This window comes from Cibotium barometz, chromosome 30, assembly GCF_041138505.1.
Source record: "Cibotium barometz isolate CiBa-2024 chromosome 30, ASM4113850v1, whole genome shotgun sequence".
In the NCBI taxonomy this organism is placed as follows: Eukaryota; Viridiplantae; Streptophyta; class Polypodiopsida; order Cyatheales; family Cibotiaceae; genus Cibotium; species Cibotium barometz.
In genome coordinates this window covers 54442365-54460987 of record NC_141075.1, presented here as the reverse complement: position 1 = coordinate 54460987, position 18623 = coordinate 54442365, and positions in this window count along the sequence as shown.

Below are 18623 nucleotides of genomic sequence, written 5' to 3'. Positions count from 1 at the left end.
TTCTGAGTTTTTATCAGAGAGTTATGGCCAAAACAATTTGCTGTTTCTGTCAGGGTCTTTACATAGAGAAAACTGTGAGAAGATAGCAAGTAGCCTCAAGGTAATCCTAGAGTTTGAGATGCATATATCCCTTCATCCTTATCTAATATCTTATAAAAGAAGCTTAGATTTCTATGGTCTTTTGAAGGAAGAGACCAAAACTCCATAGCTTTTCTTGTAGAGAAAAGATAGTAGATCGTAGTCCTGTTAGAGAAGGCTATTTTACCATAGATCTTAGAAAGAGAGTAGAGTCACGGTATGAGTAAGAGGAGATAAAGCTTGGAGATGATTGGATGATTTCAATCATAAGAGAAGGTATTAGAAGACTCTATATTCTAAAGCTCTTGATAATACGAGCAAAGACAACGATAAACGACAAATTTCTATAAGGTATATACATATTTTGTTTTTCAATTATATATCATTCTTAGGGGTTGAGGTATGGCGCCGGCTTCTCTATTGATTATTACAATGATCTAATTGATTGATTTACCATTTAAAGTTTGTATTCTTTTAAACAACAGCATATGCCTTTATAAAGAATGTCTTATCGCAATCTCAAGTTGAAATGCTAAAATTTGTATGAGAAAAGGATTGTTTTCTTAAAGAAGGTGACATGAATCATAGTCATATGGTTTAGTGAATAAATGGATGGTTATCTTGGTTAAATTAAGGTACAGGTACAACTTCTCCCTGCCTTGACGCTGCCCCGTTCTTGTGCTTGTGTAGCCGGACGGCGGAGACGTTAGTAAGGCCCGGAGTTGGCCCATGGTATCCCTCATACCATTGGGAGAATGAGGTTTGCCGATTGAGGCAAGTGATTGTGATGATACTGCCTAGTTCTGAGGGCCCAGGCTAGTGCGGTGAATTAGCCCACCCTAGTGCGCAGACATCCCTCTGAGGGGCGGGAGGATCGAGCGATGGAGCTTGAGAGGGCGACAGGCCGGCTTGAGTCCTCGCCAGCGGCCGACGATGAGGTGTATGGTCCCGTAGGGTTTTGCTCAGCATGTGGAGGCTGGAAGGCCGAATTCTAGATCATCGGCGGTATAAAGGAAAAGAATATGAAAAGAATAAGAGAACCAGTTTGGCTTGTATGAAATTGATTCATGATTAAACTTTGTTTTGATAAATCTTGTCTTTGGTATGATTGTATTGTAGAAAAAGTCTGTTTTAATAAACCCTGTGAAAAGGCTGTTTTAATAAACCTTGTGAAAAGGGCCTTAATTAAGGAACATGTTTTTTTTTATGTCAAACAGTGTGGTAGGATTAATTAGAAAACAAATTGACGCGTGAGTAGGGTGGAAAGTGGGAGGATGAAATGCCCCGACGGCACCATCCTACGGACGGGTGGACCCGATTAGTCGGGTAGCTTTCCAACAGATTAAGTGAAAGCTCTACGCTAGATAAATAGGTTCTCGGGCAACTCTATTCTAGAAGACTAGGCCAGCGGCGGCTGTGCCTTGCATGGATGAGGAAAAAAGCGTTGCCTCTAGAAATCAAGTCTTGTAGTTGCCCAAATTTATGTGATCAATTACCCTATGGGTGATTTGATTTTAGAAGACCACGCTTCCCCTGCGGGATAGAACTAGGTCTTACCTATGAATCGTATCCTTGAATCTCTGTATGGTCAAGGTGTCGATGAGTAGGAAATTTTCTCTAAGATAAGACTTAGCAGACTATCTTAAGTGTTTCCCCTATTTGTGGAAGGGGGGAACCTTACATTTATCCAGTTGATTCTTAATTTTCCCATCATTCCTTCATCAAAGTATCTATAGCATCATTGGCAACTAGGACGCTCACCACCTGTCCACACAGGGGCCGTTTCCTAATCCCTAGCCCATAATACTTGGCAATATAATCACTTATCAAGATGGACTCTCGTTGAAGATCAGCAAGATCAACCAACAAATCCATATAAAGAGCCATGGACTCATCCATTGAAGACCAGCAAGGTCAATCAACCAGATCCATGCCCGATTTCAGAAAACAACTCCTACTCTTGTTCCAATATCTTTCTCGACGCACGCGTGGGTATCCTAGGCGACCCAGAGCCCGAACACCGTATGGTCAGCACCCTCTAGGATCCTTCACAGGTGACCTAGCGCTTCACTCATAGGCCGCTTCCTTGGCCCCTCATCCACCGTACCGGAAGCTCACCATTTTAATTGCACCGAGGCTGGTCAAGACCTCGGCCGACCTTGCTACGCGAGACGTCCTTCATTGACTCTCCGTCAGCAGTTGCAACTTTATCATCACGACCTTAATCACAAGACGGTCAAAATGCTCCCCCCAGCATTCTTGACATAAAACAATCATTTACAAACAGCATTTACAAACAGGATTTACAAACAGTTTACAATACAATTTCTATTTTAACTTTCATTTTTTCACATTATCCCTCATCAATCTACATTACTTATTCCATATTCCATTTATATGTATACTCATCCCATCACATCATTTCCATCTCATCACTTCAGATTCCCTCACATCACATATCGTATATTCACATCCATACATCCACATCTATATGCGTACATTCACATCTACATGCATACATCTACATCTCTATGCATACATTCACATCCTCATTCACATTCACCTCCATACATCTACATCTACATGCATACATCCACCTCCACATTCACATCCACATCTATACATCTACATCTACATGCATACATCCACCTCTACATCCACATGTACATCTATACACCTACATCTACATGCATACATCCACATCTCCATTCACATCTACATCTATACATCTACATCTACATGCATCCATCCACCTTCACATCCACATCTACATCTATACATCTACATCTACATCTACATGCATACATCCATATCTCCATTCCTATCTACATCTATACATCTACATCTACATGCATCCATCCACCTCCACATCCACATCCACATCTATACATCTACATCTACATGTATACATCCACATCTCCATTCACATCTACATCTATACATCTACATCTACATGCATACATCCATATCTCCATTCCCATCTACATCTATACATCTACATCTACATGCATCCATCCACCTCCACATCCACATCTACATCTATACATCTACATCTACATGTATACATCCACATCTCCATTCACATCTACATCTATACATCTACATCTACATTCATACATCCACATCTCCATTCACATCTACATCTATACATCTACATCTACATGCATCCATCCACCTCCACATCCACATCTACATCTATACATCTACATCTACATGCATACATCCATATCTCCATTCCCATCTACATCTATACATCTACATCTACATGCATCCATCCACCTCCACATCCACATCTACATCTATACATCTACATCTACATCTACATGTATACATCCACATCTCCATTCACATCTACATCTACATCTACATCTACATGTATACATCCACATCTCCATTCACATCTACATCTATACATCTACATCTACATGCATACATCCATATCTCCATTCCCATCTACATCTATACATCTACATGAGTATGACCATTTCTTAAGTGAGAGAGAGAGAAAAACCATTAGAATTAAATATAAATAGAATTTTATGTAATTCTTTACTATCATTACTTAATTATCTAATTCTTTACTATCATTACTTAATTAACTTCAATAGCATTTCAAAAACCATACCAATTAAGCTTCTCAAGCTTGAGAGGGGTTGAGAAGAGAGAATCATTGAGAAATTATAGAAAAGATCAAAATTCACTATACTTATCTTATAATTTGCTTGATTCTTTGATCACGGTAGTGTTGAAAGAACGGTAGAGGAGGAGGAGACACACACACAAGAGCAAACCCTAATGTCTATTGCAAACCCTAACCATAGAGGGAAGCCATGTCCACTCTCACACAAAGCATAATGCACTAATTCATAATCCACACAACACACAATGAGTTGTGTCCACACTCTACTAACCCTAGCTAATGTCCACACACTATGACCAGCTGGACACGCGGTCATTTATGTCTCACACATGTTCCTACCTAATCTACCAGCACATAGCATAGCTGGCTCACACTGACATCGAGCTTGAATCTCAACAGCCCCTCTCAAGCTCATGATGTACTGCCGATGAAGATGTAGATGAGCTTGGGATATCAACACTCTCAACACTCCCCCTCAAGCTCATCCCATGTACTCCCAACATAGTCTGGAAGTACTCAAACTTCTCCCTGCTAAGTGGCTTCGTAAAGATATCAGCCACCTGCTCATCAGTCTTCACATAGTGAAGATCAACTGTACCATCCAGCACCTTTTCTCTGACAAAGTGATAATGGACCTCCATGTGTTTGGTCCTCGCATGAAATACTGGATTCTTTGCCAACTGCATACTGCTCATGTTGTCACAATGTATGACAACTTTGCCATCAAGAGGCTCACATAAATCTGCCAAGAGACTCTTTAACCATATAGCCTCACAAGTAGCAATGGCTGCACCTCTGTACTCAGCCTCTATACTGGATAAAGCAACTGTAGGTTGCTTTTTGCTACTCCAACTCACCACGGCACTTCCAAGTGTAAAAGCATATCCACTAGTAGACCTCCTGTCATATGCGCTACCTGCCCAGTCAGCATCTGTGTAGCCATGTATGTCCAAGCTTTTACCACTCTCATAAAATAGACCATAATGTGCTGTGGTCTTCACATATCTCATGATGCGTCTCACTGCATCCAAATGTGGTTTCCTGGGGCTCTGCATAAACTGGCTGACTAGCCCCACCGCATAACTCAAATCCGGGCGTGTGATAGTCATGTATATGAGACTACCAACCATCTTCCTGTACATAGAAGGATCATCCAATTCCTCGCCATAATCAGCCCGCAACTTCACATTTTGCTCCAATGGTGTACTCATAGGCTTACACCCTGTCATGCCATACTTTGCCAACATATCCAAGGCATATTGGCGCTGTACTACCCAAGTACCTGCATGATCTTTCACCACTTCAATGCCAAGGAAGTATCTCAACTCACCAAGATCTTTCATGTCAAATTGCCCACTCAAAGCTTTCTTGACATGCATCACATCTGCACCATGATCACCTGTGATAATCAAGTCATCCACATAGATGACTAGTAAAACAATCCCATGCTGTGTCTTCTTCACATACAGTGAAGAATCTGCTGTAGAAGTCTGAAAACCAAGTGAGATAAGATATCTGCTCATCTTATCACTCCAAGCACGAGGTGCTTGCTTTAGACCATACAATGCCTTTTTCAACCTGCATACGTGAGTGGGATATCTAGGGTGTACATACCCTTCTGGCTGTGCCATGTATACTTCCTCTTGTAGATCTCCATTCAGAAATGCATTCTTAACATCCATCTGATGCATTTCCCAGCCATTAGCTCTACAGCCATAGCAATGACTGCTCGCACTGTGCCCATCTTAGCCACTGGGCTAAACGTCTCATCATAATCCAATCCTTGGGTCTGTGCATAACCCTTTGCTACCAATCTAGCTTTATGTCTCTCAATAGAACCATCAGATTTGCACTTCACTTTGTAAACCCATTTACATCCAATAACATTCTTGTCCTTTGGTAGTGCAACCAAGTCCCATGTATCATTATGGGCCAATGCGTCCATCTCCACATCCATTGCTTTTTTCCATACATGCTCTCCAATAGCCTCTGTATAGCATGTAGGTTCCACATGCTTCACCATAGATGTCATGTATGCATAGTGCATAGCAAAATCTCTGTATGTCAACCTGTCAACAGGATATCTGACTCTATGGGATCTCCGCAATGCATGCGGGTCACTCTGTACACCTGTGACTCTAGCATGTGGTGGCACATATCTGTCCTGTCTAGCACCAGGTGTGCGTAAAACAGGTATGCCAAGCTCCTCATCCAAACTCTCGGAACTAGATGACTCATATCCTGTGATTCCAATTCCTTCGACTTTCTTTTTGCCTTTATCCATAGCACTACTCCCAGTGCTTACACTCTCATGCCTCAAACGTCCTGACCATGGACGTACACTGCTACTCTCAGCTTCTGCTGCTGCTGGCCCAGACATAGTAGTAGAACTAGAACTTGCTTGTGATGGCAAGTTCACAGGCACATCAGCCTCAAGTGACTCAATAACACCCTCATCTTTTGCTTTATACCAACTAGCAAGCTCATCAAACACCACATCACGTGAGATGACCACTTGTCTAGTTTGTGGATTATAACACTTGTAGGCCTTTCGATCCTGTGCATATCCAACAAATACACATTTCTCTGCCTTAGGATCCAACTTCCTTCTTCTTTCATCAGGCACATGCACATAAGCTATGCATCCAAAAACTTTAAGATGTCCAATGTCTGGCCTGTAACCTGTGAGCCGCATCTCTGGCGTGCTTCCATGAATGGCTGCTCTAGGTGTTTTGTTCAATATGTATACTGCAGTAGCACATGCTTCTGCCCAATAGTAATCTGGTATGCTCTTTTCATTAAGCATCGCCCTTGCCACTTCACATATAACTCTATTCTTTCTCTCAGCCACACCATTCTGCTGAGGTGTATACCTGCATGTCAATTGTCTCCTTATTCCATGCTTCCTCAAGAAATGCTCAAAAGCTTTTGAGGTGTATTCACCACCTCCATCTGTCCTCAGACATTTAATCCAACAGCCATACTGCTTTTCTGCAAAAGCTTTGAAATCCATGAATTTTTCCAATACTTCACTCTTCTCCCTGAGAAAGTATATCCATGTCATCCTGCTAAAGTCATCAATGAATGTAACATAGTATAAGCTGCCTTTGATAGATGGGTTTTGTGCAGGACCCCATACATAACTGTGTACTATCTCAAGTGGCCTGTTACTCATATTTCCTTCTCTAGGAAATCTCAATCTTGCCTGCTTCCCAAACTGACAGGCTTCACAAACATGCATATGTCCATCATATTTGAGCCTAGGCAATCCATTGACAATGCCTCTTGTTTGCATGTTCTTTAATCTCTGTATATTTACATGGCCAATCCTCTTGTGCCACATATCAATATCCTGTACCACATTCCTGCTCTTTGAGAACATGGCTGATTTTAGCTCAGGAATTCCAGCATCCAGGTTAAACAGTCTTCCTTCTTTCTTGCCTTTAGCAATCACTCTACATCCATGTTTGAAGTCTTCAACGAAGCATCCATGCTCATTGAATCTAACCTGTAATCCCTGTTCTACCATTTGACCAACTGAGGCCAAGCTTTTAGTGATCGAAGGCACATACAGCACATCTGACATAGACTTTGTCTGACCATTATGCATGACCAATGGTACACTTCCAACATGTGTAATGACATGCTGGGTATCATCACCTGTTTCCACATAGCCTTTTACATCCATAGGCTTCATGTGCTCAAACCATTCACCATGGCATGTCATATGATTTGATGCTCCTGAGTCCATATACCATGTATCATCATTCTCAGCATTTGTTGTCATAGAACCCACAACATGCTTCATGGCAAACAAATGATTTGCAGTTCCATCATTGCTACTTGATGCATAGTTGCCACCATGTTGTGCATAGTTTCCACCATAATGACCACCACGTTGAGCTTTTCCCCCTCTCAAATCATTCTGTTTGCCAAAGAAATCTATCACCATATGACCATATTTGCCACAATAATGGCATTCAACATCTTGCATAGAATTTTGTTGGCCTTGCCAACGTCCTCTTCCACGGGGGTTACCTCTGCCTCTTTGTGGTGCATATCCACGACCACCTCGAGCACCATATGAAGGCTGAAAATTCTGTTGTGGAGGCCTATCCTGCCATCCACGACCATTACCACCACGTCCACGTGATGCGAATCTCCCCCTGCCTCTAAAACCTCTCTGCGAGTAGAAAGCCTGATTTCTGCCATCATCATGGCTAGTAGATGCATCCAGAAATGAATCACTGAGCTTGATTTCCTCAACCAACAAGAGTGAAACCAACTCATCGAAGTCGGGTAGACCTGTACTCCTCACTGAGATAGATGTATCAAAAGATTTGTATTCCTTGCCAAGACCACGCAAGGTAATATCCACCAAATCATCATCAGGCATGGGGGCATTTATTGTGGCCAATGCATCTGCAAACTTCTTGATTTCTTGCACATAATCATGTATGCTCCTTTTATTCCTTTTCACATTGTGTATCTGCTGTCGCAACTGAGACTTGCGAGCACTCGTATCTGTATCAAACATCTTGACCAAAGTATCCCATGCATCTTTGGGATTCTCAGCATCCTGAATGTGTATGAGCATAGCATCAGAAATGCATATAGACAAATAATGCAGCACTTTGAATGCTCTCTCTGACCATTGCTTATGAGCAATAAGCTGCTGCTGTGTAGGTTGCCGAGGTAACTCAGGCTCTGGCTCAGCACCTGTAATGAGATTCCAAAATCCCTTTCCTTTCAAGAAACTCTTTATCCTGTACTTCCATGCCTGGAAGTTCTTCCTATCCAGCTTTTCACCAACAATCTGAACTGGATTGTCCGACATGTTGCTCAATGCGTACAACTTCCGCACACTTCAAATCTGTAAATGAGCCTTCCTCAGCTCAACCACACTCCAATTAATGTTCCAGATACTCCAAGGTAGCCAACAAACTCCAAATTTGATGTAGAAAATCAACCTGTAATCATCCAAGATGAACTGACTCACGCAGTGCGGGATACCCTGAATTGACACGCCTTCCAAGGCTCCAAATCGCAATGTAATGGTGCAATCAAGTCTAGGCAACTTGCATTGACACCTAATGAACCTCAATGTTGAGTATCAACTCCATCTGACATGTGTAATTATCAATTTTTGAAAACCCCTTTTTCTATTTTTGAAAAAACCAGAAAAACCAGAAAAACCAGTAATGATTTGGCTCTAATTTCTTCAATATTTGACCAAATTGAGCAACCAGGCATTCATTGGCTTAGCAATAGTGTCCATCAACTCCATGTAAGAGGAATTTGTCCAATTGTAAAACACCAAAGATTAATTGCTCGATTAAAATGCTCTGTTTCTCTGCAACCAGTGGACAACCTATTTTAATCAGCTCATTCCCAGCTCAATTAAGCATAATTGACCAAACAAATCACATAGCCCTCTTCTCCAAAGTGTAAAGCATCCAATTGCTAAGGAATTTGTGGAAGATATCAAGCAACCACTGAGAAATCGATCTCCTCGTGTCAGAACAGACAGTTTTCAGCTCTGTTTTCCCCTGTCTGGCTGCGCCGCCTGCATTCAGGGTGTTTGGGAGTGATTGAAGTGACAATTGATGTTGTATTTAGGTGCCCAACACACTTGGGTATGTGTGCAACCCACCAATGCTTTGATTTTCACCAAAAATAGGCTCCAAATGCATCAATTTTTGACTGTCTTCTCTCTGTTTTGTGAGAGCTCAAAAAACCAGTAATTTCACTCAATCAAATGCCTGTAAATTGCTCCAAAATCATAGTAGGGCTTGCATAGAAGTTTCCAATACATCTCTCATTGTCAGATACATGTTTGCTTTGCCAGAATCACACATATTTCCACCATACATCAATGTTCCCAAGCTTTAATGGAAAGCTTCAAAAACCAGAATTTTGCTTTGCTTTGATTTGCTCTAAAATGCTTTGCTTTTGCCTGTTTCACCTGCAATCCGCTCAAGGATGTTTAGAGGACCTTACCCGGTAGGCCTAGTAGTGTTTGGTGTGCTCCAAGCTTCACAGCTCCAATGGCTTCCTTCACAGCTTTTCCTTCTTCTTCCCTCTTCTCTCACTCACTCTCACAACTCAGCTAATGAGCTCTTGGCTCTGATACCATGTTGAAAGAACGGTAGAGGAGGAGGAGACACACACACAGGAGCAAACCCTAATGTCTATTGCAAACCCTAACCATAGAGGGAAGCCATGTCCACTCTCACACAAAGCATAATGCACTAATTCATAATCCACACAACACACAATGAGTTGTGTCCACACTCTACTAACCCTAGCTAATGTCCACACACTATGACCAGCTGGACACGCGGTCATTTATGTCTCACACATGTTCCTACCTAATCTGCCAGCACATAGCATAGCTAGCTCACACTGACATCGAGCTTGAATCTCAACAGGTAGAGGCCCCCAACCAATCAATTGGTTTAGTATGTTGATGGAGCCACCAATGGGGATTAAAGAAAGGGAGAAGTATCAAAAACTAATTATTAAAGAATTCACAATTCTTGGCTTAGGTGGAGTAGAGTAACAATGCATAAGACACTATATATCTTTCAACAAGGGGAGGCTTCTATTTATAGGAAAAATTGAGCTCCTAACCAAACAAACTGATTCTAGAATTTTCCAAGTCGGTTTGGTTGAATTTGGACTAGATTTGGACCTAGTTTGGTTACTTTATGATTCGATTTGGTTCCATTTTGATTTGGTTTGGTTCAAGAGATATGAGAGATAAAAATATCACATTATTTTTGAGTTAAAAACTCATTCAAGCATGTGAAATATGCACCTCCTTTAAAGAATTCCCCTTCCTTACATGTGTCAAAATTTTATTGCTCATAGTTTTTTACTAATAAACCTTGTACATTTTCAACTCTTCATCTTATGTGAGCATTTACTCATTTTTGGGTATCTTCTTTTACAAATTGGATTTATCTCCTCCCTACACATGGATTGATGCTATTGGCCCATAGGAACCTTAATTGGACCATAATCCAAAAATTTCTGAAAATCTAGACCCTTAGACTAAGGTTCTTTATACCTATTTCCAATTAATTCCAATTGCACATTGGAAAATTCTTTTTGAATTTCTGTTTCAAGGAAACTTATTTTAATAAGATGAGATATTTTTCTATCCAAAAATATTCAAAATCTAAATATTCTCTCTCTAGAATAATTTTCTCTCTCTAGGCTAAAACAGTTAGAAACAAGGTCTTTATATTTCTGAAGAGGGATTGATTACAGGGGAGGATACTAGACATCAAAAAGGGGTTGGGGGAGGAATCTTACATTCTACCCCACTTAAAAAATGCGAGATGTTCTCATCTCGCAAACTGGGATAATTTTACAAGATGCACGAATATGAGACTTAGAGAAAAATTTTAATCAAGATTAACCACCAAGAAAAGTCTTAAAGAAAGCAAGATAAGAACAAGATTTAAACTTTATTCATTCTCGAAACTTATACAGTAAAGATAGAAGAACTCTTTACACTTCCATAAGCCCGTCCATCATATGGTCACAAAAGTAGCACTCACAAGCTGCCCAAGTATAGGGTAACTCATCTATGGGAATGATCCTACTGGTTATTGCCGCACCTATCTCAGTGGTATGAGGTGATCTGACAAAAGGACCTCTGAGAGGCAAGGCAAAAACGGGATAAAGGCATATCTTCTCATCATGAGGAAGAAAACACGCCAGTAAGAAGACCCGCTCAAAAAACCCAAGATGCCTTGATCTCATGACGCAGTAGTATCGAGGACCCAAACCCAAAGCTTCAATAACCATGGCCACGTGGACATTGTTACGAAAGTACTGCTGACCCCAGGGTGTTACCCTACTTATGTTTTGATAGGTCCGCCATTTGGTCTGAGCTACAGAAGTTTCTAGGTGAGGAAAAGTGAGCGCTCATACTGTTCTATAAAGTCTTTCTTCACAGACTCTCTTGCGTCTTGAAGGTGAGAAATCATCATGGATAAAACTAGTTCTTGTTGCCAAGCCATGAAGGAGATTAAGAAAGAAAGGAGATCGATGGGAGTAAGATTACTGTGAGCGACAAGTAAAGTTACGACTTATATAAAGGAAGGAGCTAGCGTAACCTAGAAGCCAACGGTAACTTGCCACTGAAGTTTTACCGTCTTTCCATGATTTGAGTTTGACACATTTTTTCTATAGAAGGCATTAAGAATTTTGAGATGAGGAGATAAAAGAAACTTGTAGGCTAAGTCACCTACTTTCATTGAATTCAGATATAAGGGTCACAATATCTGGGGGATAACTTCTTATACTCCCCAAGAGATAAAGAACTTCTTTTGGGCCGTACTCGAATGAAAACCAAAACCTTGGTATCCAAAACACCGATTCTCACTTCAGAACTCATTGTTCTAAATCTTTAAAACAGGTGGGACTCCTGAGAAGTATTCTAGGGAAAGGGTCTTCCTTTTTTAAACAGAAACTTTCTTTTATTTTAGAGAGGGAATAATTATAAGATCAGAAAGGAAGATTCTTACTCCAGTATACCTCGAAGGTTAGGGAGGAATCTTACATTCTACCCCACTTAAAAAGTGCGAGATGTCCTCATCTCGCAAGGTAGAGGACAGCTCTTTTTCTTAAGATCCAATTTTATTCTGGGGTTCCTTATATTCTGGTCAACCCAACAGAACACTGGGATAAATATCCCTTATATAGAACTCATCATTAAATAACAATTCATTCAGATCATATCATTCATATCTTTAACATGATAATGGTCCATTAGACCGAAAAGTTTCCTTCGGAACATTCCTCCACGGAAATTTCAGTCAAGCAAGTTCTCAATTTGACATCCCTTAACTTGATCTACCGGTCAAGTATTAACAGTAGCAATCTAACAGCACAACCCACTAACCTCATAGTGATTTACTGAATTCATTATCATCATTCTAGTTAAGAATATCATCACAGGGACTTGTCCCATTCCCCCTCATTGTGGTTTCATTATATTTCAACTAATTTTTTAAAAATCAACATTTTTCAATCAGCATTTTCAATCAGAATCCAAATCAATTCATCAATTCTCAAACAGAATTAAAAATCATATCAATCACATTCGAAATCATCATCTAGATAGCATTAACGCTTATAATTTCAAGTCTTAGATTTACTCGTATATACTGTCAGTAAAGAGCTACAGTATACTCTCGGTATATACGGGTAGTCACGGCTCTTGGAATTATAAGGTAAATACTATCATGTCTAGGCCTCAAGCAAGTCAGGGATTCTATATAATTGCGGTACTTCCATCTGAAGAACCAATTACCAAATTATGAATTTCAGTTTGAATATCAAATTGTATGAATTATCTCACACAATTATAACCTTTTTGTGTTTCTTGATAAATTTTTGACATATTTGTCTTCTCAGTTGATCTTTATTAACCAAATGCTCTGATACCAACTGTAAGATCCCTGTTCCCACCGAGCAACAGATTCGGGATACTAGCAGCGGAAGTAGCACTTCTCGCGCGGGACAGGGGTCCCACATTCGGGGCCTCACCCACGGATATCCGGATAAGAGACTAATCCGTCGGTTGTTCCAAAACCGAACCCGGAAAAACTTCCTTTACCGGAAAGCACGGGCGATTCCACCAGGATAACTTTTTACTCTAACGTAGTCAAGATCATTTCTGATCGAGCTGATCCAATTACATCTATAAGATACTTGGTCAGATCAAGGGAGAAACTTGCACTTGGATCATTGGGATCAACGCTTTTTTTCCCATTCAAGAGGCACAGCCGTTGATTCCTATCCATAGAACAGTTACTGTCCGGGATTTATTTTATCTATCGTAGAAACAAAAGTTTGAGTCTCGATTTATGGATCCATCAGTCCAGCCTAACCCCATCCAGTCCCATGGGTTAGCCAACCGCCCAACCACTGTAGTGATGGGATCCAATTAAGAATTTGGTTAGGTTTTGTCCTGGGTACCAAGGAAAAGAGTTCCAAGGCCCCCTAGCCGGATGTTCATGCAAAAATAAAACTAGTCACACCACTCACACACCCAGTATGAAATTGCCTTTTCACAGATTCAACCAGTGTAAAACAATCCTTTAATAAAACCATAGTATCACTGATCACCATCTTCTAATTTATCCAGTTGATTCTTAATTTTCCCATCATTCCTTCATCAGAGTATCTATGGCATCATTGGCAACTAGGACGCTCACCACCTGTCCACACAGGGGCCGTTTCCTAATCCCTAGCCCATAATACTTGGCAATATAATCACTTATCAAGATGGACTCTCGTTGAAGATCAGCAAGATCAACCAACAGATTCATAAAAAGAGCCATGGACTCATCCATTGAAGACCAGCAAGGTCAATCAACCAGATCCATGCCTGATTTCAGAAAACAACTCCTACTCTTGTTCCAATATCTTCCTCAACGCACGCGTGGGTATCCTAGGCGACCCAGAGCCCGAGCACCGTATGGTCAGCACCCTCTAGAATCCTTCGCAGGTGACCTAGCGCTTCACTCATAGGCCGCTTCCTTGGCCCCTCATCCACCGTAACGGAAGCTCACCATTTTAATTGCACCGAGGCTGGTCAAGACCTCGGCCGACCTTGCTACGCGAGACGTCCTTCATTGACTCCCCGTCAGCAGTTGCAACTTTATCATCACGACCTTAATCACAAGACGGTCAAAATGCTCCCCCCAGCATTCTTGACATAAAACAATCATTTACAAAGAGCATTTACAAACAGCATTTACAAACAGTTTACAATACAATTTCTATTTTAACTTTCATTTTTCCACATTATCCCTCATCAATCTACATTACTTATTCCATATTCCATTTATATGTATACTCATCCCATCTCATCATTTCCATCTCATCACTTATCGTATATTCACATCCATACATCCACATCTATATGCGTACATTCACATCTACATGCATACATCTACATCTCTATGCATACATCCACATCCACATTCACATTCACCCCCATACATTTACATCTACATGCATACATCCACCTCCACATTCACATCCACATCTATACATCTACATCTACATGCATACATCCACCTCTACATCCACATCTACATCTATACACCTACATCTACATGCATACATCCACATCTCCATTCACATCTACATCTATACATCTACATCTACATGCATCCATCCACCTCCACATCCACATCTACATCTATACATCTACATCTACATTCATACATCCATATCTCCATTCCCATCTACATCTATAGATCTACATCTACATGTATCCATCCACCTCCACCTCCACATCCACATCTACATCTATACATCTACATCTACATGTATACATCCACATCTCCATTCACATCTACATCTACATGCATACATCCATATCTCCATTCCCATCTACATCTATACATCTACATCTACATGCATCCATCCACCTCCACATCCACATCTACATCTATACATCTACATCTACATGTATACATCCACATCTCCATTCACATCTACATCTATACATCTACATCTACATGCATCCATCCACCTCCACATCCACATCTACATCTATACATCTACATCTACATGCATACATCCATATCTCCATTCCCATCTACATCTACATGCATCTATCCACCTCCACATCCACATCTACATCTATACATCTACATCTACATGTATACATCCACATCTCCATTCACATCTACATCTATACATCTACATCTACATGCATACATCCATATCTCCATTCCCATCTACATCTATACATCTACATCTACATGCATCCATCCACCTCCACATCCACATCTACATCTATACATCTACATCTACATGTATACATCCACATCTCCATTCACATCTACATCTATACATCTACATCTACATGCATCCATCCACATCTCCATTTACATCCTCATCTACACATCTATTTCTACATGCATACATCCACATCTCCATGCATACATCCACCTCCACATTCACACTCACATCCATACCTCTACATCTACATGCAAACATCCATATCTCCATGCATAATAATATTCTTTTAATTAATCTAGGATGATAGTTCCTAGAATATGGTAGGAAGTCCTCTTTTTATGCTTTGAATGAAATTATTTTATGCGTAATTTCTATAAAAATTTTGCCATAGCTCCGCTACTATGACTGATAAATCTCAATTTTTTCTAAGGGATAAGGCTCATTATTAAAGAAATAATTAGAATGGTCTGTAATTGGATCATCAATCCATAATGGTCTCTAATTGGGTCATTAAGAAAATAATTAGAATGGTCTATAATTGGATCATCAATCCATAATGGATTGAATCATCAATATACATAAACTAAAAGCATAGAAAAAAGCCATTAATTTGGCCTCAAGCATAGCTTAATCTTGGATTAAGGAAAAGCCTTATGAAAAGCTTCATTTGGATTGAAAAGGGTCATGAGTATGACCATTTCTTAAGTGTGAGAGAGAGAAAAACCATTAGAATTAAATATAAATAGAATTTTATGTAGTTCTTTACTATCATTACTTAATTAACTAATTCTTTACTATCATTACTTAATTAGCTTCAATAGCATTTCAAAAACCATACCAATTAAGCTTCTCAGGCTTGAGAGGGGTTGAGAAGAGAGAATCATTGAGAAATTATAGAAAAGATCAAAATTCACTATACTTATCTTATAATTTGCTTGATTCTTTGATCACGGTAGAGGCCCCCAACCAATCAATTGGTTTAGTATGTTGATGGATCCACCAATGGGGATTAAAGAAAGGGAGAAGTATCAAAAACTAATTATTAAAGAATTCACAGTTTTTGGCTTAGGTATAGCCACCAATGGGGATTAAAGAAAGGGAGAAGTATCAAAAACTAATTATTAAAGAATGCACAATTCTTGGCTTAGGTGGAGTAGAGTAACAATGCATAAGACACTATATATCTTTCAACAAGAAGAGGCTTCTATTTATAGGAAAAATTGAGCTTCTAACCAAACAAACTGATTCTAGAATTTTTCAAGTCAGTTTGGTTGAATTTGGACTAGATTTGGACCTAGTTTGGTTACTTTATGATTCGATTTGGTTCCATTTTGATTTGGTTTGGTTCAAGAGATATGAGAGATAAAAATATCACATTATTTTTGAGTTAAAAACTCATTCAAACATGTGAAATATGCACCTCCTTTAAAGAATTCCCCTTCCTTACATATGTGTCAAAATTTTATTGCTCATAGTTTTTTTTCTAATAAACCTTGTACATTTTCAACTCTTCATCTTATGTGAAATATGCACCAGTCCTTCTTTAAAGAACTCCCCTTCCTTACATATGTGTCAAAATTTTATTGCTCATAGTTTTTTACTAATAAACCTTGTACATTTTCAACTCTTCATCTTATGTGAATTATGCACCTTCTTTAAAGAACTCCCCTTCCTTACATATGTGTCCAAATTTTGTTGCTCATAGTTTTTTACTAATAAACCTTGTACATTTTCAACTCTTCATCTTATGTGAAATATGCACCTTCTTTAAAGAACTCTCCTTCCTTACATATGTGTCAAAATTTTATTGCTCATAGTTTTTTACTAATAAACCTTATACATTTTCAACTCTTCATCTTATGTGAGCATTTACTCATTTTTGGGTATCTTCTTTTACAAATTGGATTTATCTCCTCCCTACACATGGATTGATGCTATTGGCCCATAGGAACCTTAATTGGACCATAATCCAAAAATTTCTGAAAATCTAGACCCTTAGACTAAGGTTCTTTATACCTATTTCCAATTAATTCCAATTGCACATTGGAAAATTCTTTTTGAATTTCTGTTTCAGGGGAACTTATTTTAATAAGATGAGATATTTTTCTATCCAAAAATATTCAAAATCTGAATATTCTCTCTCTAGAATAATTTTCTCTCTCTAGGCTAAAACAGTTAGAAACAAGGTCTTTATATTTCTGAAGAGGGATTGATTACAGGGGAGGATACTAGACATCAAAAAGGGGTTGGGGGAGGAATCTTACAGCACCGCGGGAGCCGAGGGACGTGAGGGCACGACTCGAGGGGGGGTGTTCGGGCACGGCACCGCGGGGGGTGGGGGGACATGAGCGCACGGCTTGGGGGGGTGTTCGGGCATGGCACCGTAGGGACTGGGGGGAGTGTGAGGACACGGAACCACGGGGGGGCGGGGGGCATGGCTCTGGGGGAGCTTCGGGCGCACGGCACCATGGGGGGTCGGCGGGCGTGAGGGCACGGTATCCCGGGCGGGCGGAGGGTGTTCGGGCACGGCACCGCAGGGGCCGGCGGTGTGAGATCCCTCTGCCCCCCTCCGCGCACCGGTAGCTGACAGCGAAAGCAGCCCCCTCATGCACGGGGGCAGAGTTTCTCACTCGGGGCCTCGCCCACGAATGTCCGAGCACGAGCACGGACATTCGTGCTCGGACTCCCGGTAGCTGACAGCGAAAGCAGCCCCCTCATGCACGGGGCAGAGTTTCTCACTCGGGGCCTCGCCCACGAATGTCCGAGCACGAGACTAGGCTGGTGGTCACTCCGAAAACCGAAACTGGGAAAATTTTCCATACCCGAAAAGCGGGGATGATTCCACCTTTTTGAATTTTTCTTAACGAGTTTTCTAACGAGATCTATTCCAAACTATCCTTCACCTGAATAAACCAGATAGAAGGAAGCTATCACTGATATAATTTGATCATCTGAGTAATTTCAACGCTTTTTTCCTGATCAAGATTAGGCACAGCCGTTGATCCACTCAATCGAGAATTTTATCAGGGAATTAACTATCTACTCGTATCCTAGCGTAATCCTAAGATTTTTCAATTTGATTATTAAAACTCCATAATTCCAGCCTAACCCCATCCGGCCCATAGGTTAG